Source organism: Heterocephalus glaber, unplaced genomic scaffold, assembly GCF_053883595.1.
Source record: "Heterocephalus glaber isolate CG9 unplaced genomic scaffold, H.glaber_assembly_v1.0 deba00001497, whole genome shotgun sequence".
Classification (NCBI taxonomy): Eukaryota; Metazoa; Chordata; class Mammalia; order Rodentia; family Bathyergidae; genus Heterocephalus; species Heterocephalus glaber.
This window is the reverse complement of record NW_028258320.1, coordinates 7,856,845-7,872,627: the sequence shown is the minus strand read 5'-3', so window position 1 is coordinate 7,872,627 and position 15,783 is coordinate 7,856,845. Positions and strand designations below refer to the sequence as shown.

The 15,783-nt window shown below is 45.4% G+C and overlaps 1 protein-coding gene across 14 annotated transcripts in view; it reads left to right on the top strand.

Moving 5' to 3' along the window:
• Rcan2 (regulator of calcineurin 2) overlaps positions 1-15,783 on the top strand; it is a 163,610-nt gene that overhangs the window by 14,766 nt on the left and 133,061 nt on the right. Inside the window, exon 1 of one of the 14 annotated variants that reach the window (XM_087184635.1) lies at positions 10,166-10,393. The exons of 12 other annotated variants lie outside the window; for them this stretch is intronic. The gene's annotated coding sequence lies outside the window, so the exon portion shown is untranslated. Of the gene's footprint in view, positions 1-10,165; positions 10,394-15,783 lie in introns of those variants that run through there. One more of the 14 variants, XM_004846424.4, reaches the window with a different exon arrangement.

The window sequence follows — 15,783 nt, the reverse complement described above, 5'->3', positions numbered from 1 at the left end:
CAAGTGTGATGAATATTAGCATCTGAACTCCCTGCAGGCAGATGTGTTAAAGGCTTCTTCTGTCTCAGACTCAGATCATTTTGAAGTGCTCCTGTTTTGGTAAAGACAGTCTCCTCTTCTCCTTTGTGGAAGCTGGATGGAAAGCAAATTAACGGGCATAATTGTGGGCATTGACTGGACCCCTGAGAAGCCCAGGCACCGGACTAAAGACTTCTCCACATGTGTTGCGCCTCGGGCCTCTCAGCAACCCTGGGAGTCCATTCTATTTTTACCCTCATGTTATTTAGATGAGGAGGTTGGGATCAGGGAGGCTGAGGAACTTGCTTATGGTTTTGCAGGTAAGAGATGGGAGGATCCAGGACCAAAAATAGTCTCTTAGTCTCCAAGCAGCTGCTCCTTGTCCAAGTGGGATATAGGGGCATTCATAGGGAACGAGGAAAGACGTCTATAGGGTACCTTTAAAATTTTGTGTTTTCAAAATTTTAGTTGTAATCTAAAAATAATATCAGCATATTCTGGGTGATCACCTTATGAGGAAGAATACTGCCACATGATCTTGATACCTGAATTTGTGGGGGTTGTTGCTTTGTTTTCTTATAATCAAGTTGCTGCTGATGGCTGTTTGCTGCTGTGGGCTCTTGCAGTGAGCTGTAGACTCACATGGAAAAGGCTATGCCTGCACAGTGTGCCCGGGAAAGGCTTGCTTTGTTTGCCAGGAATGAGGAAGCATGGGAGAAGGGTCCTACTGCAGAGCAGGCAGCAGGGCATTCTGAAATCCAAAACACCCCTGTTGTAGCTTTCTGAATCTGAGTCGTAGTGAAAATGGAGAATAACTTTCAGCAAAATGTCTGCAGGTGAATAGTAAGTCAGTGTTGTTCATTTAAATTGAATTGGTTTTATAATTTCATTTGCATTTGATTAGAACATTCAGTTGGAGTTTGATGATTTTAAAGACACTGTAAGAACTTAGTTTTATGTTCATACATATTTAAATATCATTACAATAAAACCATTTCAGTCAAAACTGAGAGAGGAAGCATGTTTTTTCCCTAAGAATAGTGTTTTTTCCCTAAGAATAATGTTTTTTTTTTTCCCTGAGTAGTCTATACATTGTTCAAACTTGAGTTCTGTATGCTGAATTCCTCTGTGTTATCTAAGTGAAAACCTTTCACTCAACAGCAAAGCTCTGCCACCTACCAGGGGCCTGGCCAGCCCACTCGAGGTCTTTCTTGAGGACTAAGGAGCTGAAGTCTCCTTTCAAGCTGACCTTGGGGTGACTTCTCCATCGTTGAGGGTCTCAAATACATTCCTGACTGCCCCCATGAGCCAAGGTTCTGTTGGATTCTTTGTCTTTCTGTCCTGATTCCAGTGACCAACAGCTGTTTTTGCACATCCCCATGGCATATAATCATCTTCTCATCACCACTAGGAAGATTTCTGATGCAGCTAGTAAGCTGTACCAGGCCTGCCTAAGCAGGGGAGATAATGGCAGTGCATTGGGATTTCAAAGGCTTCTGGTTTAGAAGGTCCATGAGTCTGTCCAGACCCTGAGAGCAGGCAATCTCTGACAGTGTCCTCAGTGCTTTGTGTTGATGATAAGTCCTTTGCAGGACTGTGAAGCACCGGGACACAGCACTGTGAATGCAATGGAAAGAGAGGAAAGGCCAACTCCACAGCAGGTGGGCATGGTGTGAGACGGGGGAGACGGTTGGCAACTGGCAAGAAAAGGCTGGCTGAAGAGCAGTGGCAACCTTGGGTAGCCTGGGGACATCCTGTGAAAGAGGGAGCTTTTTTTTTTCTCTGTGTCTAACTCATTGCCTTCCTGTTAATTACAATTTTAATAAAATGTGTGAAAAACTGTCCAGCATTACAGGTGTCGAGAAGAGTTTATTTTCACTCTCCTTGGTATTATTCCCTGACAGCCTGCACAGGGAGAGTGAAGACTGCAGGGTGTGTGGAGGGGGATTCTGAGAGGGTGGACAACAGTGCCAGGGTGGCCTTGACTCCCCAGGAAACCCTGGATCTTCCCTTAGCAGCTTCTGCCTCACTTTCCCTGTTTACATCACAAAGGGGTCTGTCAATTCGCTCATCCTTTATAAATCCTGGTCTTTGCAGGTCATTATAGTAACCTCAGGGTTAGGGCTCATGAAAATGATCACTGGTGAAGATTTTAGCGTTTATCGTTAAGTTTAGGGCTACTCTTAGGCAAGGGTTAGGGGGGTTCTTTCTTTTGTGGTCTCCAATGACGGAAAGGTGTTTGATAGCTTTTCAGTATGTGCTCAGGAAGAGCTTGGACCAGAAGCTCAAAGTATTTCCAGGTGCTTCGTGTTCACGGTTTTATGGTAGGAGCTGTGCCATCCCTTTCTCTAAAGTTACTTTTAACTGTGTTGCCTCCTGCAAGGCCCTTCCCCTAAAAATAGCAGGATGGATGGGTCCTCCAGGGGAGGAAAGATAGCACCCACTCTGTAGGGATTGATGACATTTTTATACTTTGTTACAGTTTCAGGTGTTATGTGACAAGTTTGCGTTTATTTGTATTAATAAGTAACACTTTCCTAGCCTGGTTATGTGCAAGGTGTTATTTTAAGCCTTGTACCCATCATGTGACCTTTGGTATCACCTGTCTCCAGCCACATTTGACAGATAAAGAAATTAAGTTTAAATAACTTATCCACAGCCACTCAGCTAGTAAGAAGCACAGCTGGGATTCCCATCCAGATAGCAATGCTTAGCAGCTGTGGGTTTAACACTATTTGAGGGTATTTTTTTTTAATGTGCATTACACAGAAATGTTAGACTTGATTGGATCATTTTTATAAGTTGAATCTTAACTCATCTAGAATTTTATTCTTTCATCTCAACACAGCACAGGACACTGCTCTGCCAGATGTTTGATCCCCCTGCATCAACCAATTGTCTCACACCTGCTGCATGTCTTGTAATTTAATTCAATTCTAACATATCTGTTGGAGTTAACCTCAGAGCGCACAGTTCACTGTCACTGAAGATGTTCCTCCCTTCAGATGCCAGAACTTCTGACAGACCCGCTGTAAATCAGGGTCTCTGTGACCTGTTTGATCCTCTTGTGGGGTTTGACCATTGGCTACCACAGATTACAGAATGGGAGGCAGCAGTTCACTTAGTAAATCTATTTATGATACAGGATATTAGCAGAGTGTGGATGCCTCACCAGATAGAAACATAGTGCAGGCCTGGAGGGGACCTATTAACAGGAGCTTTGTCTCAGTGGGTTAGGGTGCAGCACATTCTTGGTCTATGGATACGGGTATGTTCAGCAACCTGGTTCTAAACCCTTTCTTTTTGGATTTTTATGGATGATTTATTATTTAGGTGTATTTGGTTATATAACTGTCCATTGTTGATCAACTCCATTTTCTGCCTCTCTTTCCTCCCTAGAGGTAAAGGGTGGGGCTGGAACTCCCAAGCCTCCAAACACAGGTTGGTGCCCCTGGCAACCAGCCCCAATCTAGGGGTTTTCTAAAAATCCTCTGCTACTATGACTGGGGATGGTTGCATGGGCGTGCTATGAGACACAAGATGCTTTTGCCTTTATGGTTCTGAAGATGCCCTGTGCTCTTTTAGGAGCCTGGAACAAGAGACCAAATATAGCACTACTATTGCTCTGGTTGGGAAATTACTAGGGTTTTAGGAGTGGTGTGCCAGGAAGCTGGGTCAAGGCCAAAGTCCAAATTTTGTTTTATTTCACAGCAACATGAGACACAGAACTGGCACCTTCAGGTTCCAGCCTATGAGGCTGGATCCATGTTCGTGGCTCACTACGGCATCTGTGTCCACCATGGAGCATCCCACATATCAGAAGTGCTGTGAATTTCCATTGGAATTTAGGGGTGAATTAGATGGCTGTGGATAGTGTTTTAATTGTGACATTATTAACATTCACTGGGCTATTTCTTACCCAATCATCAGAAGAATGCTTCATAGCTTTATGGATTATTTGTTTCACTTCACCTATGCCCAGGTACCAAAAATGTTATTGGTTCATTTATTTTTTCTCATTGTTTTGAACTGGGAAGGTGGAAAGATGGAGATTCTGGGTCTTGACTCAGGTCCTGATCCTGCTATTCTGTCTGTGAGCTGAGCCTCAGTTTCCATGAATTGTAACCACTTGTGATTTATAAGGCTATGTGGAGGGTTAGTGTCACACTTTGGGGACAACAGATGAAAGCCCCTCCTCACATTGCTTTCTCACTGTCTGCTCCCCATTCTTTAACTGTGTCACCTGGCCCATCCTCTTTGGCTTCAAAATTCACAAAGGAGTTCATGAGAAGACCTGTCAGATGTGCCCTAGAAAAGAGAAACAAGATCCAGGGGGTGGGTCCTGACATCCCCACTTGACAGCTCTGGATGTGATGAGGGCAGGGATCATGGTATCTCCACTGTGCTGTATTTTGTGCGCTGTGTACCTGGTTGATCTGCATAATTGTTGGCTAAATGAATAAACATAACTCCTAACTTCCAGAATATCATCATGGAGTCGTATTTCTGCTCCCCACTGAGGTAGAAGTGTCCATCATCACAGATTCTGGAGATGATGACATTTTAGCTACTCTGTCTTAAGGTCATTATAGAAGTCACATTGCACGGAGAGAGCAAAGATCATGGTGAAACAAATCTGAGGTTGACATAGCTGAAGATTGTCAGAGTTCCTGTTGCTCAGTTTCTTTGGAGAGAAGCGGGGCCTTGGAAGTCAGGTGAGTTGACCCCGGAGAAGAGAGGGGAGGGCCGCTCATCTGTCCCCTGTCATCTGGTCCCTTCCCTGTCTGTAGGCAGCACTTCCCTCCCTGGTTCCCAACTGTAGTAGATGTAATGATTCACTGCCTACTTCAGGTTAAAAATACAGCCCCTGCTTTGCATTGTCAAGAAATTGGTTGGCCCCAGGAGAAACTGACTGTCAAGTACCAGAAGCTTGCTTGGTGGCTTAATCGGCAGAGAGATTATTCCTGATGTGCAATGTGCTGGCCATGCTTATCCATGGCTTTGCAGTGGAGGTAGTGGCAGGTGACATGCAGCTGTTAGAGATTTCTCTCCTCAATCAATAGCCACAGAACCCCGGGACAGAGGCTGGCCATGTGCAGAAGGACTCCAGCTCCATCCCAGTTTCCAAGTGGCAAGGAACAACCAGTGGCCATTGGCCTCCCTCTAGGATATAGGGAGGTGCTGGGAATGAATGGGTTGGATCCATGTTTGCTTCTTGGTCAAAGGGGGCTCCTCCCTCTGAGATCATGGATGGAAGCAGAGGGAAAAGAAATATTCAGCGCTAAACCGCTTGGGAGATGATGATTTTAGGTGCTGAAGCCAGGATCAGCTCTGTGCTCGGCAAGAGAATCTGTGATTCCCCGACATGAAGGACACTGTGCCCGTCGGGGTTCTCTGGGGGTTTCTGAGTGTAGACAATCTCCAATTTATGATGGTTGGACTTAGGATTTTTCAACCTGAATGTGAAACATGCATTTAGTAGACACCATGCTCGGAATTTTCATCTTTTCCCAGGCCAGCAATATTCAGTGGGATCCTCTCTCGTGATCCTGGGCCACAGAGTCTCCTGGGGCAAACAGTGAGGCTCTGTAGTGTACTGCATTGCTGTGCTAGGATGCTGGGTGGCTGGGCATATGGAAAGTATTTTTGATTTCTGGATATTTCCAATTCATGTTGGGCTCATCTGAACATAATTCCATCATAAGTCAAACAGCATCTGTACTGCTCAACCTCGGTGAAAGAGAGGGCTTTTGGGTATTTACCTGGATCAAGAAGAAACATTTCCAGGGCTTCTGGAATGTTCTTGAGTGAAAAACCAGGAAATGCATTTAATCCAGCATTTGTCAAAAATTGAACACTGTCACAAAATAACCCCAATGAATCCTTGGAAATTCCCAAGAATGCTTACAACAATTCCTTGATTTAAAAAAAGACAAGACCAAATACAGTGAGACAGATAATGTTTTCATCCAGGGAAAAATAAGCCTTGATTTATTCATAAGAACATGCCAGGGCGTTGGCATGTAGCCGCTTGAAAGGAAATTCTATGCATTCTTCTGTCTGTGTTCCTCTGCAGCCACTCATACTTGAGTCCTGCTCACTGTGTCTTCTGCTCTGTCTTTGGAGGTGGTTCTGTTGGATCAGGTCTTGGGCTCCAACCTGGAGACCACTGTTGCTTCCTACCCTCAGTTCCTCCAGTCTTCCCAGAGCATGGATGCCCCAGCCTTGCTGTTCCCCTAAGGTTCAGTTTCTATGGCTCTGCCAAGTATGTCTTTCCTGATTTTCCTCCTCCTCTGCCCCAAGCCTCCCTCTCTAGCCTGCAATGTCCCATGTGTTCTGGCCTTGTCCTGCCCTCTGAACTCATTTCTGACCACTCTTGGTTCCTCAGCCCTTTTCTTATTGATCAGATGCATCCCTAAGCACCCCTGCATTAGATGCATAAAGTAGCAAGTGCCCTCCCCAGGCAGCTCACATCTGCAGGCATCTGTGCCTACTGGTGGAGAGATGGACAGAGCGAATGAAGAGGGGCGGACTCACCAGGAGGGCTGCAACTGTGGAGCCTAGCAGCCCAGACAGACCTCACCCTGGGCACAGTCAAGAGGAGGGTGGCTTGCTGCTGTGACAAATTACATGAGACTGGATAATTTATAAAGTACAGGAATTTATTTTCTCACAGTTCTGGAGACTGGAAGTTCAAGGTCAAGGTACAGGTAGGTTTGGTTGCCTAGTGAGGGCTGTTTTCTGTTTCTAAGATGGTACCACATCCTCTACCCTCCAAAGGGGTGGGATCTGTGTCCTTGCACAGCAAGAGGAGGAAAGGCAAGCAGGTCCAGTACTACCTGAAGCCTCAGGCACTTTCATAGCCCAATCCCCTCTGGCAGGCCTGCCTCTCACACTGCCATGGGCCACTGAATTCCAACACCTGCACTTGGGAGGGAGCACATTTACACCACAGCACAATGTCCCGTTTGTCTCTTGGACGAGTGGAAGGATCATATGCATCTTCTTCCTCACTGCTGGCTTGCTTGTTGTGATTCCATGCAGAGGCCAAGCATTGAAATTACCAGTTCTCAAAATGTGGACGAATGACCAAACAAGGCTGTCCCCACTAGTTTCCTCCAGGGCTCTGCCTCCTTGGAAAGCCTCTGTGAGTGTCCCCAGGAAACTGCCATGGAGACAGATCTATCCTTCATGAGCCCTGGCTGCTGTTCCTTGCTGGAACTGGTGAGCTGGCCCCAACTACCCCAGGCCACAAAGGACTCTATCAAAGGCCCTGTTCAGGTTTTCTCAGGCCTAGAATCTGGGTCAGCTCTTTCCCGTAAACAGCACATGGCATGAGAAGTGGGGGCTAATTATGGATCACCCTGAATTGTGACTTTCTGACAATGGAGAGGGAAAACCGAAAGTCATTTATCCAGCTGCCTGGCCTTTGTTAGCCTCTGAGTCTGGCCTGTGGTTGACCAGGAGGGGCAGGCAGATCCACTGAGACAGATGTGCTCTCCTTTGCAGTGGTGAAGGCCAATCCGAATTTTCTTCTGTAGGACCTTGAAGAATATCGTGATTGTGGGGGGAGGCAAAGAATGATAGAAAACATCTTCAAGTAAAGGATGTAAAAGAGGAATTTTAAAGTGACCTGCAGTAGTTTGGGCAGTGACTTATTTCAGATCAAATGTGAGCTGTGCCAGCGGGAAAGTTAAAGAAGAGGGGAGGAGGACCCTGCAGGCTGTGGATTTAACAGACCAGGAGAAGATGACAGTTTGTGACCCAGGAGCCACTCTGTTGAGGGAGTGAGGGTTAAACGGGAGCAAGGTAGGGTCTGGGCAGAGAGAGGAGCTCGGGCCGAGGCTGGTGCTGTTATGGACCATATGTCTCAGCTGCACCATGGATGGGGACCATACTGAGTATGGAAGAGCAAGGAGGTGAAGGATGTGGGGGATGAAAAACACCCAAGCGTGGGTTTGCTCTGGAAATGCTGTTAACGCAACGCCTGTGCTGCAGGAGGGTGGAGGGAGGGGCCGTGCAGCCCTAGGGCGAGGCCTCTTTGCTGATGACAGTGGGCAGTGGCAGGTGGACACTGTGCTCTGCCGAACCCAGGAGCTGTGAGTTTAGCCCTGCCTGCGTTTTTAACTAAGCGGGAGGAAAGTGTGGTGAGTACATCCACAAGCCCACAGCTGTAACTTGTGTTAGAAAGCTAAGCATTTCAGGGTGTGCTTTTAGTTGAAGATGGGTGATCAAAGCAAAGGGTTTAGGATGGAAGTTCGTATTCTTGGCCCACAGTCCACTGAATCCTGGGCCTTTCTTAGAATGTAAAGCATTTCCCAGAAAATGGACATGGAATGAAAGTCCAAGCAGATGGACCTGTGCCAGGAAGTTGTCACGGTCTGGATCGCCACCATCCCCTCCCCCCAGCCATGGGAAGGCCTAGCCACCAGCCAGTGATGCTGCTGGGGGTAGGGGACCTTGGGGACCTGGGGCCTAGTGGACAGTCACTGGGGCTGCCCTTGAAGGAGAGAGAGGGACATCTGCTCCTCCCTCTCCCTCTGTTCCTGCTGTCCTGAGGTGATATTATTGCTGCTCACCATGATGCTTGGTCTGGGACCAAGTGACCATGGACTGGAACCTCTGACACCGTGAGCCACAATCCCATCCTTGCTCCTCTATGCTACTCAGGCTTTGTCACCAGCACAGAAAAAAAGGGATCAGATGCCCAAAGTTCCTGCACAGTTGCAGCTGACTGGCTCAATTCTAAATCTTGGGGTTGTTCCATTTGGCTCTCACTGGCCCCAGTGAAACTTGGTTCATGAGGCCAATTTGCCTAGAAACACAGACAGCCATGGAGGGAGGATTTGGCCCAGGACTCTGGAGCCTGCTGTAACTGTCAATCCATCTTCTCATCCATCTCTCTGCCATCTTCAGTGGTAGCAAGGAGCTGGGGTGTGAACCCAGGTCTGTCTGACTTCAAAGTTCTTTTGAAGTTTTCTGGTAGGGAGGGCGAAGAACCCTAAGGTATGTCACCCTGAATCCATGTAACATCCCCATGAAGACAGTGCCTCGATGCTTCTGTATTGCAGCAGTGGCCCAGACAGGTTCAGTAACACACCTAAGGTCACACAGCAGTGCCAGGATCCAGACCCACCCTAAGGCCAACGCTTTACCACTGGATCCTACTTCCTCTCCTGACCCTAGGAAAGGGAGGGAGAGTCTTGGGTGCTGTAAGAGACGGGTGGAGTTGCTTTGCTGAGAACTCTGTGGTCGGTATTAATAGCAGCTCACATTCCCTGGACAGTCATGCTGTGTCCTGGCCACTGTCCCCTGCCCTCCATGTGGCAGCTCTTAAATCCCCAAGCAACTCTGTAAGGTGTAGGCCTCTGGGCTGAGCTTGAGGGCAGATGGGGTGCCTCTCTGGCTTCCTCACCTCCTAGCTTTTTTCCTCTGCTACTGTCACCGGGGGTGAGGGGGACTGGTCCTGCCTGGGCCTCCTAGCAGGGTCTGATGCCTCAGAAGCCTGCCGCCTGCTGCTCTTCTCTGACACCATCTTCTTGGCTCAGTTTCCTCCCTCTCTCCTTCCACATGGTGCCCCCCCCCCCAGCCTGCCTTGCCCCTCTGAAAGCAGAGGGTGGACAATGACAGGTGCAAGACACTGTGGCTGTCATAGCAACCTCCAGCAGCTCCTCTGCTCACTTTTGAAGTGTCCTCCTCCTGTGAGAGGTGACTTTGCATATAATGACTCGCTGCATCCTGAGGCTGGGGTTTTGCTTTAAGCTCCTGCTTGCCCAGGGCCTGACACTTCTTCCCTGTGGCCAGCCTTCTCCTCTGCCTTCCTGTCTCTCCTACCTCAGAACAATGTGGCCCTGAATAGTGAGATTTCAGTGGTATTGCCAACCCCTGGCTGGAGCTGTGCATTTACAAATGATAGCTTTATATTTTTTAAATGTAGGGTTCTACTGAAATTAACCTATGAAAAGTCCAGGCTCCTTCCCTGGGGCCCAGCGAGACCTCCTTCCCACCCTGCTCGGCCACCAGGTGTTCCCTAGGAGTCTTCCTTACTCTGGTCCCCAGGTGGGACTGATCCCGGCGGGGCGGAGCAGAGAGCAGGGCGGGGCCAGGGAGGCCTACGCAGCCCGCAGCCCGAGGTGCTGTTGGGGGCTGACTGCACTTCTAGCTCCTCCACAGACGCCAGGGGCAGCCCATTCTCTCCAGACACCAGGGCTCTTCAGGGCCAGGAACAGTGACAGCTCAGTCTGTGGACCCAGCCTGCCCTGCCCACTCATCTGGGAACAGCCTCTTTGCTAAACTCGCTACTAAATATCCAAACTGAGCTGTCCTCTGTTTCCTGGGTGGACCCTAACATGATGACCACACCGCTTCTGTTATGGTAAGTGCTTCATCACTGCTTATTTAATTCTACAGTATTGTGCTTGGACAACTGTTTTGTTTTGCAGTGTGTCCATTCCAGGTCTTTCTTTGTGGAAATGGATCCATCTGTCTATAGAGAACATCTTCACCCTCCCAACCCTCATTAAAGGTCTTTCCTCCCTCTGACTCTTGTCAGCAAAGCTGTCTTGGGATCTCTATCCCATTGGATCCTGGGTAAATCTGAACTCCATGTCCACCGGAAGAAGATACTGTACATTCTGCAGATCCTCATGGGAGACTACTGGCATTAAACTCTCCTGTGTGAAGCCATTATTATGTCAAGTTTGTAAATCCCCTCACAGCTATAGAATCTTGTGCACAGGGATGGAAACAATTCACTTTGTTTAATATGTGCTTCATAAAAATTCCTACGATGCTGCTTCCTTGGGGAAGGGAGTTAATTCAATTACAGTCCGGTGGGAGCTTGGGGTGGAACAGTGGCTCCAAAGCGGACCTGAAGACAGTGCTGAACGAGGCCTGTAGGTGATTTCTTTGAAAATCAGGAGTTGAAAACTGCGTGTTCCTGATTCTTTCAAGACCAATCCCAAATGGTATCAAGAATAGCATGAGGGTCACACAGCTTGGTGGGAGTGAAAACTCGGCAGCTGAATTAAATAGGTTCTGTTCTGTTTCTGGGTTCCTATGGAGCGCGGACTGAGAGTACCAGGCCATGCCTTTGGATTTCAGGAGGGCCTGGTAGGTCCTTGCTATTAATATTAAACTTTAGACAGGTGACAACCAAGAGCTCCATAGACGAATCCTTCAAATTCTAAATGATACCAGACACCCGTCATCTCTCTGGTCAGATAAGAAGACATACTTCCTGCTTCAAGGGAACTTCAAGAAAAAATTTTAAAAGGGACTTTTGCTCTGGAACTCAGAAAATCAATCTATTAAGAGCCATATTCTTTAAAAAAAAAGCTAGATTATATTATCTATGATATTTCAGTCCTCCATAAGCCAAATAAATATGTCAATGTTACTAGTATTTCAAAGAAGCAATTATGTAAAGTTGTTCAGTGTGACACAATAGCATTCTAATTGGTTAAGTAGCTTAATGATTAGGCAAACTAGATGAAGAGATTAGGAGCTACCTACACTGCATAGAGTACACATGTAGCCGCATATATGCACACAGGTGGGATTCAGTGAACCCCAAAGCCCAAATGCATAGGAACACATATTCTGGCTAGCAGAAACTGTTGTTTATCTTTCTTGCTTTATTTTGAGAGTGTACAGTAAAAGGGATTTTTCAAATTATTTTTATATTATTTTAGTTTTAACTGTGCTGTCCTTCGTGAAACCCAGTGGCTCCACTTTTCTGTCCGAGACAGCAAGAGCTTCGTCAGCATCTTGTTTATTGTGTGGAATTTAAAAAGAATAAAGTTTTATTCCATTCCATGTGAAAAAAAAATATTAAACTTTAGTCTCTGCAAGATGGACAGAAATGAGCAAAAGCTCTGTCTTAATCCCAGGAGGATCAAGATATTAAAATATCATGTAAGGCCACTCATCACACTTCTGTCCCATGATTTTACCTGACCATAAAGCTAGATTAAACAGCTCCGTGGATGTTTTATTTTTCTTTTCAAGGCTCCTCAGCTATCCTGCAGAAATTTGTGGTTAACCCCTTCCTTTCATACGCTATTTGGGGTTTAAGAGACCAGAGCTCCTACATGAAAATTCATGGTCCCTTTTCTCCTGAGAGATCCCCTAGAAAGGAGGAAGGTTTTAGGATTCTGCAATTTGGAAATCTGAATTTCATGCCCCTTAGTGGCTCTGTGACAATAATGACGTCCAACAGAAGCAGATGTCTTGTTTTTGCCCCTGGGTTTAATTGTACCATATACATGTTTGTCGGGCATGAAATCTAAAGAGTTTTGGCAAGATTAATTTCTTGTAAAGAAACTCAGTAATGTTTTCATCAGCCACATTTATTGGGACGAGGTGACTGCTTCACCCATTCAGTTTGTGTTCATTGGCTGTTACGTGAATGTTGAGCAGGTGCCTGTAAGTTTCAGGCAGCCCGTTTTCAGAGTGGGACATGTACTTTCTTCATTTTACATCTTTTAATGTTTAGTAAAGAAATGCTATCAGGGCGTTTGAAAATCTTGGCTGGAAATTACTTCCTCGTGTTAGTAAAGTTAAAGAAAGGTTGGAAATCCTTCTCTCCGGGCTTCCTGTTCCATCGAAATGAGTCTGGTTCAATCAGCTGTCTTTTCATTGTTTCTAACTTTGTAACATATCGATAACCCTCACTTTGTTGGTGTTGATGCTGAGAGGGAGGCTGGCTAGCTTTTGATTTTAATGATTTCTTTTGCCTCGGACCAAATATTCAGGCAGAAGGCCTTGGTGGTGGTAATGGTGCAGGTGTAACCCACATTGGCTTGCTCTTGATGAACCCAAAACAATCGTAAGTAGCTTTCATTCACATATTATTCTGTGGGCTTCCAAAGACCTTCACATAGACTCTCACAAGACAGATAAGGCTTTGCATCTCTGCATCAAAACCCCTTCCTAAAGGGAGGCTCAGTCCCAGGGCATGTCCAGGCCTTCTGGTGCATCCACTCTGTGTCTGCCTTCTTTATACCTTTCTGAGTTTCTGGTTCTTTTTCCCATGTAATAAAAGGCACGTATGTTATTTTTGCTCTATTCCACACATTTTAACTAGATGAATCCTTTGAGTGATTCTTATTTTTTATTTATAAAATTGCATTTTATAAATCAGACCTTAAATGTAAATGACAGGGTTATTTTCATTGTTCATGTACATATTTTAAATAGTGTATTATTAGTGTATTTGGAGTTGGCCATAACCCACTTGCTGCTCCATCACTTTCGGAAAATGACTCTTTCTGATATCATGCATTAATCCAAACATGATTTTGAGACTTTCTAGTAGAACCTGAAGACATGCAGATGAAAACTGCCCAGTGTCTGCTTCCAAGAAAGACCAGAGAGCCAGGCAGGGTGGCACACCCTTGTAATCCCAGCCCTCTGGGAGACCCAAGCAGGAGGATCAAAAACTCAAGCCCAGCCTGACCAGTTTAGCAACTCAGCAAGACCCCATCTCAAAAATAAAACAGTCTGGGATGTAGCTCAGGGCAAAGGCCTTGGGTTCAATCCCTAGGACAGCAAAAACAAAACGCAGTGAGCCTGAGACACAGACCAGTAAAACAGGAGTCGGTGAGGAGGGTGGTTTCATTGGAGAGGCCTCAAGGGGTGCTTAGGAGCTCAAGGAAGAGGGCTGCAGCCAGCGTTAGGATCAGGGCCACAGCGGTGGGCTGGCTGTGCCTCCGAGTTGTGGTTGCCTTCAAACAGCACACGCACATTGTATGTTAGGCAAACAGTGCCTGTTTTATTACGGGTAAGAATTTTGAAATTAATCTAAAAAGGTAAGCCAGTTAACATGGACTGTGGGGGCTTTGCATTTCTTTATTAGAAGGTCCACCTATATTGTTTCCCTTCCTTCCTGTTTAATTGGGTTTCCTAAGGCTGCCAATAATCCAAACGTGTCACTGCTTGGTTCTGAGAGAATCATAAGGAAGTGTGTTTGTATCATCCTGTACTGCATACCCATACCCTTTTTTGTAGTGCTTAACACACATTTTGGTTACTTTTCCCCTTCCTCTCAGATTCCCTTGACTTCCTTCACTTTGCTGATGGAGACTGGCGTTTTTGTTCTGGTGTTATAAGGGTGAACTGAGTCACTGGGCAATCACTTGACTTCTCCCGGTGCTGAGTCCCTGAGGGACCTGGAAAGAGACAGCAGGGCTTCCTCTGTTCAAAGCTCTGGCTTCTGAAGTCTCTCTCCATATCCATGGGCTGGGTTGTCTGCCAAAAATTCACTCTTTCAATCTTTACTGAAAATAACGAGCTTAAGGTCTCATGAAGATAATTGTATTGTTACAGCTTAGGACAGAAGCTCAAGCTATTTGAGTAGATTAAAATGAGTCCTAAATGAGGCTTAATATTTAGTCTAATTAATTGGTTCAGCTACGAGTTTCAGTTTCTCTTTTGGAAAAAGTATGATTGAAATATTCCCAGGACATATCTGAGAACAGTTGAGATCAGTTTTGATTCATTTAAAAATTTTTAAATAAGATGCACAGGTTAAAAATAAAATCAGAATTGACAACATGTGTGTTTCATGCTACTGGCTGATTATGACTTCATAATCAAAAGGTTCTCCTGTAGTCTATTGGTGGAAATAATACTGCTTTGATGTGCTTAGTAATTATTTTTACAAATAATACTCTAATAATAAATAATGACCATTATGTATCTTACACTACAATATCTTCTTTTTTTTTTTTTTTTGGTCCCGGGGATCAAACTGAGGTCCTTATGCTTGTGAGGCAGATGCTGGAACCACTGAGCTAAATCTCTGGCCCTCAAATATCTTAAGTAATAATATAAATAAATATGAAAAAATAAATGGATATGTATTCCATGGGGAATGTCTAACAGTTGAATCCCATCATACTGATTTTATTGAATATTTTCCTTCTAATTAAAATTCATACATTTTAGGTTATTCATAGAATAAAGCATGTATCATATTTTTATTTTAAATAAGTATTTTATTGATTTATATGAGGAAAATTTTGCATTAATTGGAGTTTTAAAAATTTAACAGTAGAAGAATGATTTCATTCTACTGTACATAGACTCCCATTTTTATTTACTGCAAATACAGTGATTTGATTTTGGTGTTGTTACCTCAGATCACTTAATTTTTGGTTCCTATTTCAACCAGACTTAATATTTTGTATCAAATACTGCTCATCAAACTCTCACCCTGATACCTTAAGAATTTCAGATAGGGCCAGGGATTTAGCTCAGTGGTTTCGCTGCCTGCTGCGCAAGCACAAGGACCCGAGTTTGATTCCCAGTACTAAAAAAAAAAAAAAAAAAATTCAGAGATATAAGCTGAAGTCTACATGTGGCCTGGGGCTCCCACATTTGTGTGTAATTAGACCTGGTGATGGCACAGTAGCCTTCATGGTGCCCACCCTACTGCACTCACTCAGGTCTGGGTGATGGGTTTGAATGGAATGGAGATCCCTGCGCATGATCAGCAGCCAGGCAGTAACTCAGTCTCATCCGTGTGAACGTCACCTGCGGGGACCCTTGCTATTGAACTTCGAGCATCACAGGCATGAAAATAGACACAAGAGAAAAAAGAAGATGCCATCCCTGAGAAGTGAAAGAATACTGACTAAAGCCATTAAATTGTGTACCGATGTGAAAAAATGGGAAAACTCTACAGATGGGTGAATTAGGAATGTAAGGGGTAGGGAAGGACGGAAGGATTGAACAGAGCTCGATGAAGTCAACACTGGGTAG